The sequence below is a fragment of the Sabethes cyaneus genome, chromosome 1 (assembly GCF_943734655.1).
Source record: "Sabethes cyaneus chromosome 1, idSabCyanKW18_F2, whole genome shotgun sequence".
Taxonomy (NCBI): Eukaryota; Metazoa; Arthropoda; class Insecta; order Diptera; family Culicidae; genus Sabethes; species Sabethes cyaneus.
The window spans coordinates 40,728,116-40,742,151 of record NC_071353.1 but is presented as its reverse complement, the minus strand read 5'-3'; the positions used below and the strand labels follow the sequence as shown (position 1 = coordinate 40,742,151).

The following is a 14,036-nucleotide window of genomic DNA, read 5'->3' as shown; positions in this document are numbered from 1 at the left end:
GTCCAAATGTAATAGAAGCATAGTCTTTCACAATTTAAACCTTACTCCTCCCTTGTAAGAGACAGCCCTCAATTCTTTTGCTCCTCTGCACTGATACTTTTATGTCAAAGAAAATGTGTGAAAACTTTGATGAAGAACCGCCCAGGCCGTTATGGCAGAATATACATTCACATTCACATTCCTTGCTCCCCCTGTTGTTTCCCTCCCAGTCAGCTTCCGCTTCTGACACGTTGCTAATTATACATTTGCTTGTTCTCTGAATATAGATAGAGCCAGTAGGATTGTTGCACTAGCCCCGTAACTGTCCTATACTCTAATAGCCGGCTGTGAAGTCTGTCGATAAAGAAGGCTCAAGTTTTGGAAAGCCTCCCCCCCCCGCAGTGGCTGGCGCTTCCGACGGCAGATCGCCGGCACAACGCGCGGCCTGTGTCCGTCTTGCCCTGAATCATCTAATGTTACTATTGATAGTTTCTGGTGGTCTTGTTATTGAAAAATGTTTTAAGAGTCTAAAATTTCTCGAGTTCGATTAGTTTTTGAGTTACACAAAAATTTCTGTTTTATTTGTATGAGACGGTGAGGGGTCTCAAACCGTCATAAAAAAAATCCTGCCTGCAAAGTCCCCACCCACCAGGTGGCAGCCCCGTCAGCGGGATAGGGACTTTATGCTAACAACCTACTGTACCCGAAAACAACAAACTTACCGAAAGTGAAAGAAGCAGTCAATGTGGATTACACGCATCGGCCTTTAACATGAAAAGACGAACATGAATCGGTACATGGAATATACTGACCCTTGCCCAGTAGGGTAAACTGGAACAACTTGCAAGGGAAGCTGGCCGCCAGAAGCTTGAAATCGTGGGGTGAGCGAGGTCCGCTGGTCGGGTACTGCCGAACACAAGACATCATCCGGGCAAATCTTGTCTTCCTCTACTCTGGCTTGCTACCCGAGAAAAAGGAGTTGGAACGAAACGAAAGAATAATCGTTGCCAGATTCAGAACACGGGTTAGACCCCTTGCAGCAAACTAGTGCTATGCGCCGACAGATGGTGCCGATGCTAAAGATGAAATAGTGTTTCCACAGCCAGTTGAACAGCGTGGGGGAGAGATTTCCGAAAAGGGACATCCAAATCCTCTTGAGCGACTCCAACGCGAACAATGGTTTAAACAACGCGAACCTTGAACGCGTCATGGGACACCATGGCCTACGAGAGATGAGCGAAAACGGGAACTGTTTACAGAATTTTGTGATAATAACAACATGGCCATTGGTGGATTGCTCTTTCCCCATAGACCAGCACATAAAATCACGTGGGTTTCTCGCGACGGCCGAACAGAAAACCAACGTCTTACGACGGGAGGAGAAAGTAGGGTGCCGTTACGACGTCTATCGATTGAAGAATCCTGAGGTGAAAAGGGCCTTTGTCGAACAACTTGAATCCCGAGCCTCGGAGTTGCCACCTGGTGGAACCGTCGAAGAGCAATGGACCGGCATCAAGAACGCCTTCATCACGTGACCAGTGACGAAACCTTCGGCAAAGCGCGCTGTGGGCGAAGAGAGTGGATTTCGGATGAAACTTGGAGGAAGACCGACAAGTACAGAGAGGCGAAAGCCGGCATTGAGCGAGCACTAATCAGTTTGGCTAAGACAGCTGCCCGTCAATGTTACGCCGAACTGGAAAAGGCTATTAAACGAGTTTGTAGGCGGGACAAGAGTGCCTGGACTAACTCCCTAGCCGAACCAATGGTGATACGCGTTGATTGTACGATATTTCGACTTAGTGCCAGGAAGAATACAAAGATACAGCTAAAGGATCGAGTTGGTCAGCTACTGACTGACCGTACAGAACAGCTTAAGCGATGGACTGAACATTTTGAGCAACTCTTCCGAGTTTCAAATGTCTGAGATTAACAAAACCAGCAGCATATGACGCCAACTGTTCGTCCAATTAATCGCGTCAACTCGGAGGCGCCATCGCTAGATGAAATTGCAGTAGCCATCAAGAATGCTTACTTACTTACCTACTTACTTAGGTGGCTTGCCGTCCTAAGACAAAGCCTGTTGAACAAAATTTCTCCATGTAACTCGGTTGAGGGCTACCGCTCTCCAATTCCTCGGACACCGAGTACTCTCCGCCAGATCTCGCTCCACCTGCTATCAAGCCATCAAGAGTATGAAATCTAATAGAGCGCCAGGGATAGACTGTATTTCAACCGAGATGCTCAAAGCTGACCTATCTTTGTCAGCCCAGATGATGCATCAGCTTTTCAGCAATATATGGGAAACCGCAAGTTTTCCGGTGGACTGGATGCAGGGCATATTGATCAAAATCCCAAAAAAGGAGACCTAACTGAATGCGGCAACTGGCATGGCATCACGGCATCCGTGTTTTTTTTGTACGTATACATTGCACCTACCAAAGAACACTTGGTAGAGGTAGCTAAGCATCAAGAAATGCCGAAAAGGGTCTGACACACCATTTTAGATCAAAAGTGACTGACTGATTTTCTGATAAAATCTAATATAGCGGCCAAATGCAAGATGGCCGTTAATTTTTTTTTGCTCCTTTTGAAAGCCCTATGTGTCTCTTTTACAGAACCATGTCATCTGTTATTTGTGACTGTTATCAAATGACATAGTTGTCAAAGTTTACTAAAACACAACTTTTTTGATAACTGTTCGGACACTTGGCGAACGGGTCTACTGTTTAGAGTTTAGATTTTTTAACCAGTTTCGAACAATCAAGTTTCTATATTGTAAGACAGTAGTCGACCCATTTCAACAAAATATTTGTCAGTAGTCGGCCCATTTCAACAAGAATTACTCAGAAAAAATAACCGTAGCACGATGATAAAAACTATTGTAACAGTAGGATACAAAACGCAGTAAAAACAATAAAACTTATCGTCAGAAAGGATAACTAAGCCTTCAAACTTATTATAATCCACTAAAACTTTCATGGTTTTGAGAGGTTGTACCATAAAAATGACGGGTTGTTAAGTATCTTAGCATTAAAAAAAACCTATTTCTTCGCGAACAAAAATGTTCATTTATAGTGAAAGTTATCTTCCTTTTATGGTAATTTTTTAAGCGAAAAAAAAAACAAAATATAATTAAAAAGGGAGTAAATTTGTGATGAATTATTGCCAATTCTATTGCTTAAAAGACTATTGCTTAAAATAAGAAACTAAAATATGAAAAAATTTGAATTTGAGACCCTTTTACAATAAATTTACCATAAGATTCAATGCTCACAATATAAACTGTTGTAGACGCATTGTTTCTACTACACAATTGAATGTAAATTTTTATTCGGGTACTCTTGTAAATTCAGCAACAAAAATGTTCATTTATAGTGAAAGTTATCTTCCTTTTATGGTAATTTTTTAAGCGAAAAAAAAAAACAAAATATAATTAAAAAGGGAGTAAATTTGTGATGAAATATGGCCAATTCTATTGCTTAAAAGACTATTGCTTAAAATAAGAAACAAAAATATGAAGAAAATTGAATTTGAGACCCTTTTACAATAAATTTACCATAAGATTCAATGCTTACAACTGTTGCAGACCACATCCCTGGCACGAACGTCATTCTCATACATTTTTCTTGAAGCCGTTTGAGCCAGGCTTGCTGGCTCGATTTAACGTCAAATTTGACAGCAGCTGTAAGAATTACACAATCATACGGTTTTATCTTTCAGAAAATTTGTTGCATTTGGGATGTAGATAATGATACATGTTTGTTTTTTCTGTTATCGGCAACATAAAAAAGGAAAAATTCTGACTTTTGATAGTCTTATTTTTTACCATAAACGAAAGATGGGAAACAACACGCTGCATTCGTCATATTGCGCAGCATTAAATACATGCGTTGTCTCGTATAAAGCTATCGTGACAGGGATCTGTTGTAGACGCATTGTTTCTACTACACAATTGAATGTAAATTTTTATTCGGGTATTCTTGTAAATTCAGCAGTTTCATGAAAAACTGATCTACAGTATCACGCCGCAAATCCAACACCCAATAATCCGACGACTCGATAGTCTGGATATCGCTAATCTGGCAAATTCCAAATTAAAATGGATTGTGCTTAGCCCGAAAAAAAAATTACAATAAATTTTATAGTACAGTGCCCGTAAAAAAAATTACATTATATTTTGTACAATGCATGCAATGCAAACAATGCATCTACAACAGTTTTTGTTGTAGATATTGAAACTTATGGTAAATTTATTGTAAAAGTGTCTTAAATTCAATATTTTTCATGTTATTGTTTTTAATTTTATACAATAGAATTGACCATATTTCATCACAAAATTACAGCGTTTTTTAATAATATTTTATATATTTCGCTTAAAAAAATTATCATAAAAGGACGATAACTTTCACAATCGATGAAAATTTTTGTTCGCGAAAAAATAGATTTTTTTGGTTGTTAACATACTTAACAACCCATCATTTTTATGGGAGAATCTTTCAAGACTAGGGATGGCAATTATCGCCGAAAATGGTTATCGATAGCAATCGATATTTTCCGTCATTTTATCGATATTATCGTTAGGTATTGATAATTTTCAAAACAAACAGTATATTGACAGGCGAGGTCAACCAAGGCACTGGCAGCGTTCCTTATACTCTATGTGTGTGACAGTAACCAACATGAACATGTTGAGCTTGATTGATCAGGTTATTCGAGTTGAGCGCTGAACCCCGCTTATGCGAAATCCTCCCAAATGTCTAGCAGCGAAAACTTTTTGCTTCCAGACTTTCTGTCAGATATCTTCCCGCTGTTACCCGTGAAGTCAAGCATCAAGGCAACAACCGTTTCTAGCAGAAAGTTTGCCTTACGCGGTTTTGTTCAGATTTTTCTGCCGAATTTTTGTTCGGTTTCCGTCAGTCATGTCGAACATGTTGACAAAGCCTAAATTCATCGACATTCTTAGACAAAATTTTCTAAGTTTGTACACGAATGACGGCCTTAAGGATGAATCGCATGGTGAAGAAGTGAATGCGGGTGTTCAATAGGGGGGTATGTCATATAACCAAGAGTTTAAAAATATCGATAATCATCGTTAATTCGAAAATTTTATCGATATTTTCGATAGCTCGGATATATCGATATTATAGATAAGTATCGATATGTTTTCCGTTCCTACTCAAGACCGTGAAAGTTATGGTGGACTACAATAAGTTTGATGGTTTGGTTATCGTTTCTGACGATAAGTTTTATTGTTTTTATTGTATATCTGGAGTGATTCGCGATCAGGGCGCAACTAGCAAAGTGTAAACAAAGAGGAATATCACTGTGATAATTTGCAAGTACATTTCCAAGTCATAATTTAAATAAAAGTTACAAAAATCGAGTTTAAAGACATAAATTGGTGTAGAATAAATCAGTCTTATAATTTCACAACAATACTGCATAAAATTTGTGCTTTTAAGCTCAAAATCTAAGTTTATAAAGTTTAACCCCTTGGAATGAGCCTCAAAGCATTTTGACAATGAGATTCGCCCAGCTCTGTTTCGCCTTGTTTGGATTTTTTTATTTAGTTTCGCCTGTTTACGATGCGCCTGTGTTTTGAAAATAACGCAGTTTCGCTCTTTACTATCGCCTGTTTACAAAACGATTGGAAAATAAGCCTGTTACTTCATAACAATGAAAGGGGCTAAACTGCAAATTGACTTTTGTTTTGATTAAACACTTGTATCGCCTATCACTAAAACCTTGTTTTAAATAATTCTAATGATTAAAACAGAAGAAAGGATTCTTGCTATGGATATTATCAGTCTTTTTAAGGCTGATGGTGTAATAAGACGTTTTGTTTACAATTTGCTAGTTGCGCCCCAATTGCGAATCACTCCGGATTTTGTATCCTACTGTTACCATAATTTTTATCTTCGTGCTATGGTTATTTTTTTCTCAGAGCTTTTTTCAGCCGAACACTGCCACTCATCCCAATTAAATGGAATTGGTAAATGGTGCTTCTTATAACTGCGTTAAATTTTGTTAAGAGCTCCATTTTTCATCACTCTTCTCAATAGATTAACGTTCTTGTGCTTATTTTTAAGCTAAATAAGAATTTAAAAATATTTTATAGAATGAATTGAGCATTTCTTAGTACAACACGAACTTATTGCGTACATACTTACGACAATTTTTGTCGGAAATTTCCGGAGTTGTTTACGTCTGGATATAAACAACACAATATTTCGAAGCCCCACTGGCGTTAGTTTGACTGCCGGAATATCGAGTCAAAATTCGTCAATCCGGCCATGAATTTGTCGGATTAGCGGGGTGGTACTGTATCAACATTTAAAAGTGAGCCAATTTTGTTCAAATTTTGTATGCTTATTCATTTTCAGAAAATTTTAGACTCGCATTTTTTCATTCGACGCTTGGGGTGCCTCCTTCTGACACATTGTCGTTTTGCCAAACTTTTTTTTTAGATCATAGCTTTTGAACGACTAAACCGATTTACACTATTTAAATACCAAATGACAGGTATTACTATTCTTAATATTTATTAGTTAACTAACTAAGCGGTAATTAACAATTGAATTCTGTTCCGAATACGTGTCGATTTCTATCTTAAATAACAAGTATGTCACCACCAAGTGAATTACATCAGATTTTTTCTTGGACAGATAAGTAGAACAGAATGTTAATAACTAAAGCGAAAGTTTCTTGTTGCCAGTTGTCAATGCAATAGTTCTTTACCTATAACCCTGTGCTAACCAAGTAAAAACCAATTTTGATTGCCATTTTAGGAATTGAAGCCGTATCAGAAATCAGTATCAGATATGCCTGACATTTCACACTGTTTTAGAATACTCTTAAAAAAGCAGCTACCATCCCCCGCAACTGCTCAAGCCACTCTAATGCAGATGGAGGAAGTAAATGTCACTACAAATGGAAACATTCAATAACAAAACAAAAGCATCAACAACAACAAAACACACAGTAAAGTCAATAAACCACGCGTGTTATCCTAGGATAAAATACTTTTGAATAGAAGAATCTTACGTCCGGGGTACGCAACTGCCAGTGCCAGTAAGAACAACAAAACATAGGTTTGTCGACGGTTTCTCGGCTCGAAGCGAAAGCCGAAAACGATAAGGACTAGGTAGTGTACGACTGCAAACACACCTATCCGTCGAATTGGAGCATCTGAATGAAAGGTGCTAGCTGTTCTCGGCGGGGAAACGGTACAAAATGCACGTGTCAAGTTCCTAGAGGAAACGCAAATCCAAGTGTGTATTTTAGCCCACTTCTCCCGTGTTGCTTGTATGAATAATTTATGGTACTTTTATAAATAAAAGAATTTGTCTCGGTATTTTTGCTCCGTCGGCTTCGTCGTCAGTGACTAAGGAAGAATGACGGTACGTATAATAAACATTTCACAGAAAGCGAAAAGCAAAGCGAAAAAAAAAACTTCCAGACGGAAGAAATGCTAGGTGGATGTGATATGACTGTGGGCCTTGATGTTGCGGGTCTCAAACCCGCCGGACAATGGGATGCTTTATTTTGCCTATCCATTCTTTGAGAACTGTTGTGTCACCTTCGAAGTGACGGAATAGATGCATTAGGTCTTATAGGCTAGGTGCAATTATATACGAAAAATATTGTTGTGATGTGCGGGCTGTTTTCGGGCGGAAGTGCAAGGAAAACAATACGAATGTATCTGATTGTTATTAGAAATTAAAACACGCCTAAAGAATTGAAGGCTTTCGATAGTATTTGGCAGAGAAATCTTGGCTGAAACATTTTATTGTACGTTTAGGTAATATCTAATAAACTATTGGCCAATAGTGTCCGTTTTCACAATGTGGTCATTTTTCCTGCAAAAATCAATCAATTTCCAACTTCTATCCTGTATTCTTCGATAAAATGACAACGGCACTTCGTCGGAGCTTTGTCATGTTCGGCTCCATTTCGGCTGCTGAAGGGATGCTGTTTAGGGCAATCGTATCTAACCGGAAGATGAGTTGACCTTTTTACCCAGCAGCGTATTCTTGCCGTCCTTCCTTTCGATTCCAAAACGTTTAACTGAACAGATATCTACAACTTACAGGCACTAAACATAAATAAACATCTCGTTTGTTCGTCCCGGAAAGGTGTCTCGATATAGTTGGGCATTTAATTGTGAAGCAGCATGAAATTTAATAAATAAACAGAAATTCTCCATCTCACACAATAATGCCAGCCCGTTCGGGCGATAGTTGACGCATCATTCGGAAGCAGTAGGCAAACAAACTATAAACGAGAAAATGCTGCTTTTTAATATGAAATCAATTTCTCTTTATATGTGTACCGGGGAATGGTGCAACCTTGAACAAGTTACAGCCGATAAGTTTTTGTTAAATTTGTTATCAAATAGTTTGTGAGTTTCAGAAAAGGGTTTAGAGTCCGATTGTCATTCATGGTTTGATCAGGTATATTCAACCATACCTCTTTGGTTTATGATTCGTAGCTCCTTGGAGAATGCATAATTCACTCTAAACTACGGTTGCGGTAGCTTTATCCGCACTAACCGTAGGCCTTCGCAGCCTAGTGGTCCTTCTTTAGTTCGCCGCGTATGAAGACAGATTGTCCTCGTGTCCGGAATGAAGAACGGCAGTGTGTAGGTGGTTTTGAAGCGTCTTTGTCACGACTAGCAGCAGCATCTTGGACTTGCAGACCATTTGATAATGGAAATCGAGAGCAACTGTGCAAACATTACGCTGACGATGATGATGACGATGGAGACGACGACGGTACTGGTCCGTGGCGTGATGCCTGTTTTGGGACGAACGGCTGATAACACGTCACACACCGGTAACGATCCATCGTGCTCGGGACATCTAGGACGGCGAAAGATCGGAACTTGAGCACCGCCTGTCCTTTCGACAAATCGGATCCGAGATCCGGCCACCAGTGAAATGTGTCAGGAAGAAAAGAAAGATTATCAAAGCTGAGCAAATATATCGTTATATTGAAAAGGATGGCCGGCTCTCCGGGCCGAGAACGGCTTCCAAATGGAGCGAAGACAAACTGATCGAGCGCCGTAGAGGCTGTGCCTTTTGTTATAATCAATCACCAGGCGGCGAGGAATTATAAAAAGGGGACCCTACCGAGTGAGCCGTAGCAAGATAGAGCCGGGATTAACTTGGTTCCTTCTTCTTTTGCATAAGTCTGAAACAATCAGTGATGGAAAAAGGTTTCGTAGCTGAGATTAATATTGAAAATTGCCAATATGACGGGTATTAATAAGCAGCCGGAAATCGTTAATAATAGGTTGGTGGGTAAGTGTTTCGAAGGGTTAGTCGTTTGTAGAAGAAAAATATTTTTTTTTTCAAAACAGGCTGCTACAGTTGACTATATGTTACCAACCACCCGCGTGTTTCTGGGAAAGGGGTAGGATGGAAGCTCTTCAACGTCATTCAAAAACAGTTGAAATAATTGCTGCGAAAATAATGGCTTTTAATGATGGAAAGTGCTTTCGAGACATTATAGTAAGTACATTTGTTGTGAGATTTGGAACGCTCTTGAAATCTACTTGTATGTTATACATGTCACGGATAAATGTTAATCTCACTCAAATGTTCGATGACGGTGTGATGAATTTTTATGAAATTCTGATTCATCGAGTTTAAATATAACTAAGGGATAGTTTAATCATTCTTACGGAGTCAAACCAAGATGTTTTGATGTAGGACTACGTCTTACGGCAAGTTTTGAGATAGGGTGTCATTCCAAAAAATCAAAAAATGCGAGCGTCACGAAAAATGAAAGGTTTTGAGCGCTAGTAGCTCAGCGGTTTTCCGATCGATTTTCAATATTCTTACACCAATCGATCGGAAAATCTTCTAAGAATTGACCCAAATGAAGAAAAGCATGGATTCTTGATGTTGAACTATTGAAAAATTGAAAATAATGAACCTATGTTTTACCAGAATTCTGGCTTCGTGATTGGTTGGAAGATTCTTTACGATGATCTAAATCTATACCAATTTGATATCTGTGCTTGGGAAGTAAGCCAAAACAAGTGACCAAGTTCCTTCATTTCAACAAGATTTCTTAACACCGCGGTTCAACCTAGACCATTTTGATGTCCTTGCTTGGGAAGTACGCCAGAGAGAGTGACAAACCCCCTCGTGCCAACAGATTTCTTACGAATGCGATTAAACCTAGTCCAATCTGATGTCTGTGTTAGGGAAATGTGCCAGAAAAAATGACATAAGTCCGTTGTCCTAACAGATCGCAAATTCTTTACTGCGTGACGATTAAACCTCGGCGAATTTGATATCTGTGTTGGAAAAATGTGCTACAGCTGTAGTGTTCGGTTATAATACGGCTCTGTATGAATACGCCGTTTCATTTGATTGATTTGATTCATTTGATAGGATTGAATTGGTAAAATCCTTTCAACGTGGGAAACCATGGATAATAAAAACTATCTTTAATTTCAATAAGGTAGCAGGTTTGTGTTCTTGATTTTGTTAAATTGTTTTCAAATGCACAATCTTTTGAGAATTGAACGTATGCAATGTTACTACTTTGATAAATGTTACATACAACGCATGCAGCATGTATATATGTTGCATATAGCATGTATACATGAAGAATCGAATGATTACAAGCATGAATGCATGCTACTATCACTACAAAGAGACTTATGTAGTCCTGCGTCACCTATATATGCGGTCGGGTCTTGTACACACCCCTCTGATTTTTTATCGGAATAATTCACATAATTCACCAACTTATTTTATTTATATCGTTGCAGGCACAGGCACACACAATACCGGAAAGCTTATGGTGCTTCAAAGCGTTGTTTTTGAACATCTTAGAAGAATCTCTTATACGAGCAAAAGAAAGAATTTTAATTCTACTACTATACACAAAATATTCACTTCTGAAATACATACATACATGTGTACAAAATAATAGCAGTGCAAAATCAATTTTTTTAACCTTTAAATTATTTTTATGTATTATCTACAGTGTGACACATATATATTCGAACCAAAATCATTTTATGCTTGCAACGGCACACACAATCAATACAATCAAACCCTAGACCCTAAACCGACATAACACTCATTTTCCATTGTTCGTACCGATTAAACCGTCATTTCAAATTTGGGCTTAGTTGGAAATGTCCCCGTTTTGGTCAAAGCGGCGCTTTTTGACGAAAGAAAGGGAATTCCCCATAAAAAATACTTGCTACTTCGAGGGATACTCCTGTTGCTATTTGATATTTGGGAATGTCGATCATAGATGGTGCTAGTGTTCAGGCTAAATGTGAGGTTCGATAATTTTTGTAGATTTTTCTTGCAAGAGTTACGTCTGTTTGTCTGTGATCAGACTAAGACCATGTGTGTGTCATCATGACTAGGGTCTTACTTGACGTAGTTTCATTTTTTTTTATTTTGTCTCGTTCGTTTGTCACGTACCATGTTTCAGTTACGGTCGTTGATAATAAATAAATTTCGAAACGGTGCTACATGCGGCACTATTTTTCGCGACCTCAGACATCTTGGTATAAAAAGAGAATTTTTATGCTATACAGTAAAAAGACTCGTCGAGACAGGATCTGTTGAAAACCGCAGAAACCGGAAGAATATAAAGGGTTAGAACTGCAGAGGTCAAAAAGATTGTTCAAGAGCGAATTCATCGCAGTTGCGACCACTCCGCACGGAAAATGCCAGTTGAGCTGAATATCAACAGGGAATTTCTTCGTCTAATTTTGAAAATGGATCTGGATATGAAAGCATTCAAAAAACATAAAATCCATGGATTAACGGATGCATTATAAATTATAAATTTTATGTAAAACTATGTCGGAAATGAAAGCATCTGTGTTCTGTTGTAAGAAGAAACGTCTTACAGCAGTAGTGCTCGGGCATAGGCGTGGTGCGGGCCAAATCAGATCGCTCCATGAGTCCACGGGCCGCAATGACCTCTGGCCATTCTTGCGCATACCCAAATGTAAAATATGCGACAGCAAAAGTCAATTTTTAGAAATACCCGATCAGGAGGGCATAACAAGATAACATCAAATTTATAACACATTCTGATATTTATAACACATTGTGTTACAAATCGGAAATAAACTGATCAGGAAGTGAAAACAAAAGTTTCAAGTTTGTAACAGATTCTGATAGTTATAACTCATTGAGTTATATAGGAGAATTAGAGCTTTGGCCACTACTAAAAATGTTACATATCATCACTGGTATGCCCGGGACACACAATGGGGAACGTGCCATACCTTTTCTATAAAATTTAAAGCAAATTTTATGTGTAATTTCAAATCTGATTTCAATCCAAATTTTACATGCAATACCAGCCTAACTTCAAGTAAAATTTCAAGTACTATTTCAAGTTAAATTTCATGTTTATTTTGAATTCAATTTGAATTCTAAATTTAATTCGAATTTAATGTCCAATTTCAAGTTTAAATTTTGGTCCAATATCAAATCCAATACCATGTCCATTTGACATGCAATTTCAAATGAAATTCAAAGTGAAATTTCGTGTCTAATTTCAAGTGCAATTGCAAATTGCAATCTAAGTCCTATTCAGTTGTTCAGTTTTCAGTGTTCAGTTTCAGTGCATCAGAACGAAATAACGATTACATGTAGCGAATTCTTATATCTATCAATTTTGCATTAAGAAAATTTTGTCGTCAATTCTAGACTTTTTTTGTTTGTTTGGATAACAGTTTTTTTAAGCATCCGACAACAGCAAGTGTATATAATGAAAACATAAACTATTGCAGTTAGAAATATACTCGATGCAAAATGTCGCTCCTGTTAAGCCATCTTTTATGTATTTTCTGCACTTTATTAAGTTCTAACAACGAGTTGAAACGAACAACGAATTAGGATTAAAAAGAAAATCTCCCAAACTTTTATTTTGTTGGTAGATGCTTGGAACAAAACGTAATCGAGCAAACACATTATGAAAAAAATAATTAACGATAAAATAAAATGTTTTAGTTTTTTTCTCGGTTTAGGTCTTGTTTACAAAATTTAAAAGCAACAAGTGTTTTCCCCAATCCTTTACTAACAAAACCTCGTATAATTGAGAAATATTTTCTTCCACGCATCACTAAAATAATTAGGTTCATAATTGTTTTTAATCTTTACTGTGGTTGGTTCCTACCAAAATCAGCAATAACATTTATAGAATCAAAACCTGAAATATAAAACTCATTTGAAAAAAAAGTTTGAATGGCCAGGTTCACTTCAATTTATTTTCTGGTATATTTGAAAGCACTTCGAGCAACACTGTCAGAACGGTGCAACACTGATAAAACGGATTCGATTTCTTTTTCTTGATCACGGTCTCGTACCAAAAGAGACCACCAAAACACCAAAACAGCAAAAACTGACAACTGACAGAATAAGCTATCGGTCAAATCATATGAGCATTTAAACTACCTACCTACGAGTAGTTCTGGTACAGTGGTTAAGACGATGGCATCGTGTGCAGTATGTCGTGAGTTCAATTCCGACTGAAAGGGGTGCGGTTTTTGAAATTGAAAAAATGTGTGAAAATCTTTTTCTGTTGCTATTTGTAAATGTTCCCGATAAATAGTTGTACTATTTTTTTGACAATAGGTCGAGAAAATGTCGATATAGCAGACAGAGGTAAAGAAGTTTTTGTTTTATCAAAATTATAACACAATTTGTTAGAAATATGGTAACAAATTTTGATATAATTTTGTTCAAAACATAATAAACTTTGTTATATTTTTGCTGTCACTGCTAAGGAGTTTTGTTAGAATTTGAGTTATTTTAACCACTTGCAGTAGCTAAATTATAACAGCCGTTGTTAGCAAAAAATCGGTCGAAAAATAACAGGTTCAGTTATAATTTTGTTATGCCCTCCGGATCGGGTAACCACAAGATGTAAACCGGAAAGCAATCAGATCTACAATATGCACGAGGTACTACGACTGAACTGAGTGACCCCTGTGTCACCAAAAAAATGATTCATAAGTCTGCCATTCCTCAAATCAGTCTGCGGGCCGCACGAATCATCACGAA

General features: G+C 37.8%; 1 long non-coding RNA gene across 1 annotated transcript in view; it reads left to right on the top strand.

Moving 5' to 3' along the window:
• Window positions 1-11,662, top strand: part of LOC128733013 (uncharacterized) — a 30,820-nt gene extending 19,158 nt beyond the window's left edge. Inside the window, exon 4 of the long non-coding RNA XR_008411857.1 lies at window positions 10,766-11,662. This is a non-coding gene — a long non-coding RNA (uncharacterized LOC128733013). The remainder of the gene's footprint in view (window positions 1-10,765) is intronic.
• Window positions 11,663-14,036: the final 2,374 nt, after the last annotated feature.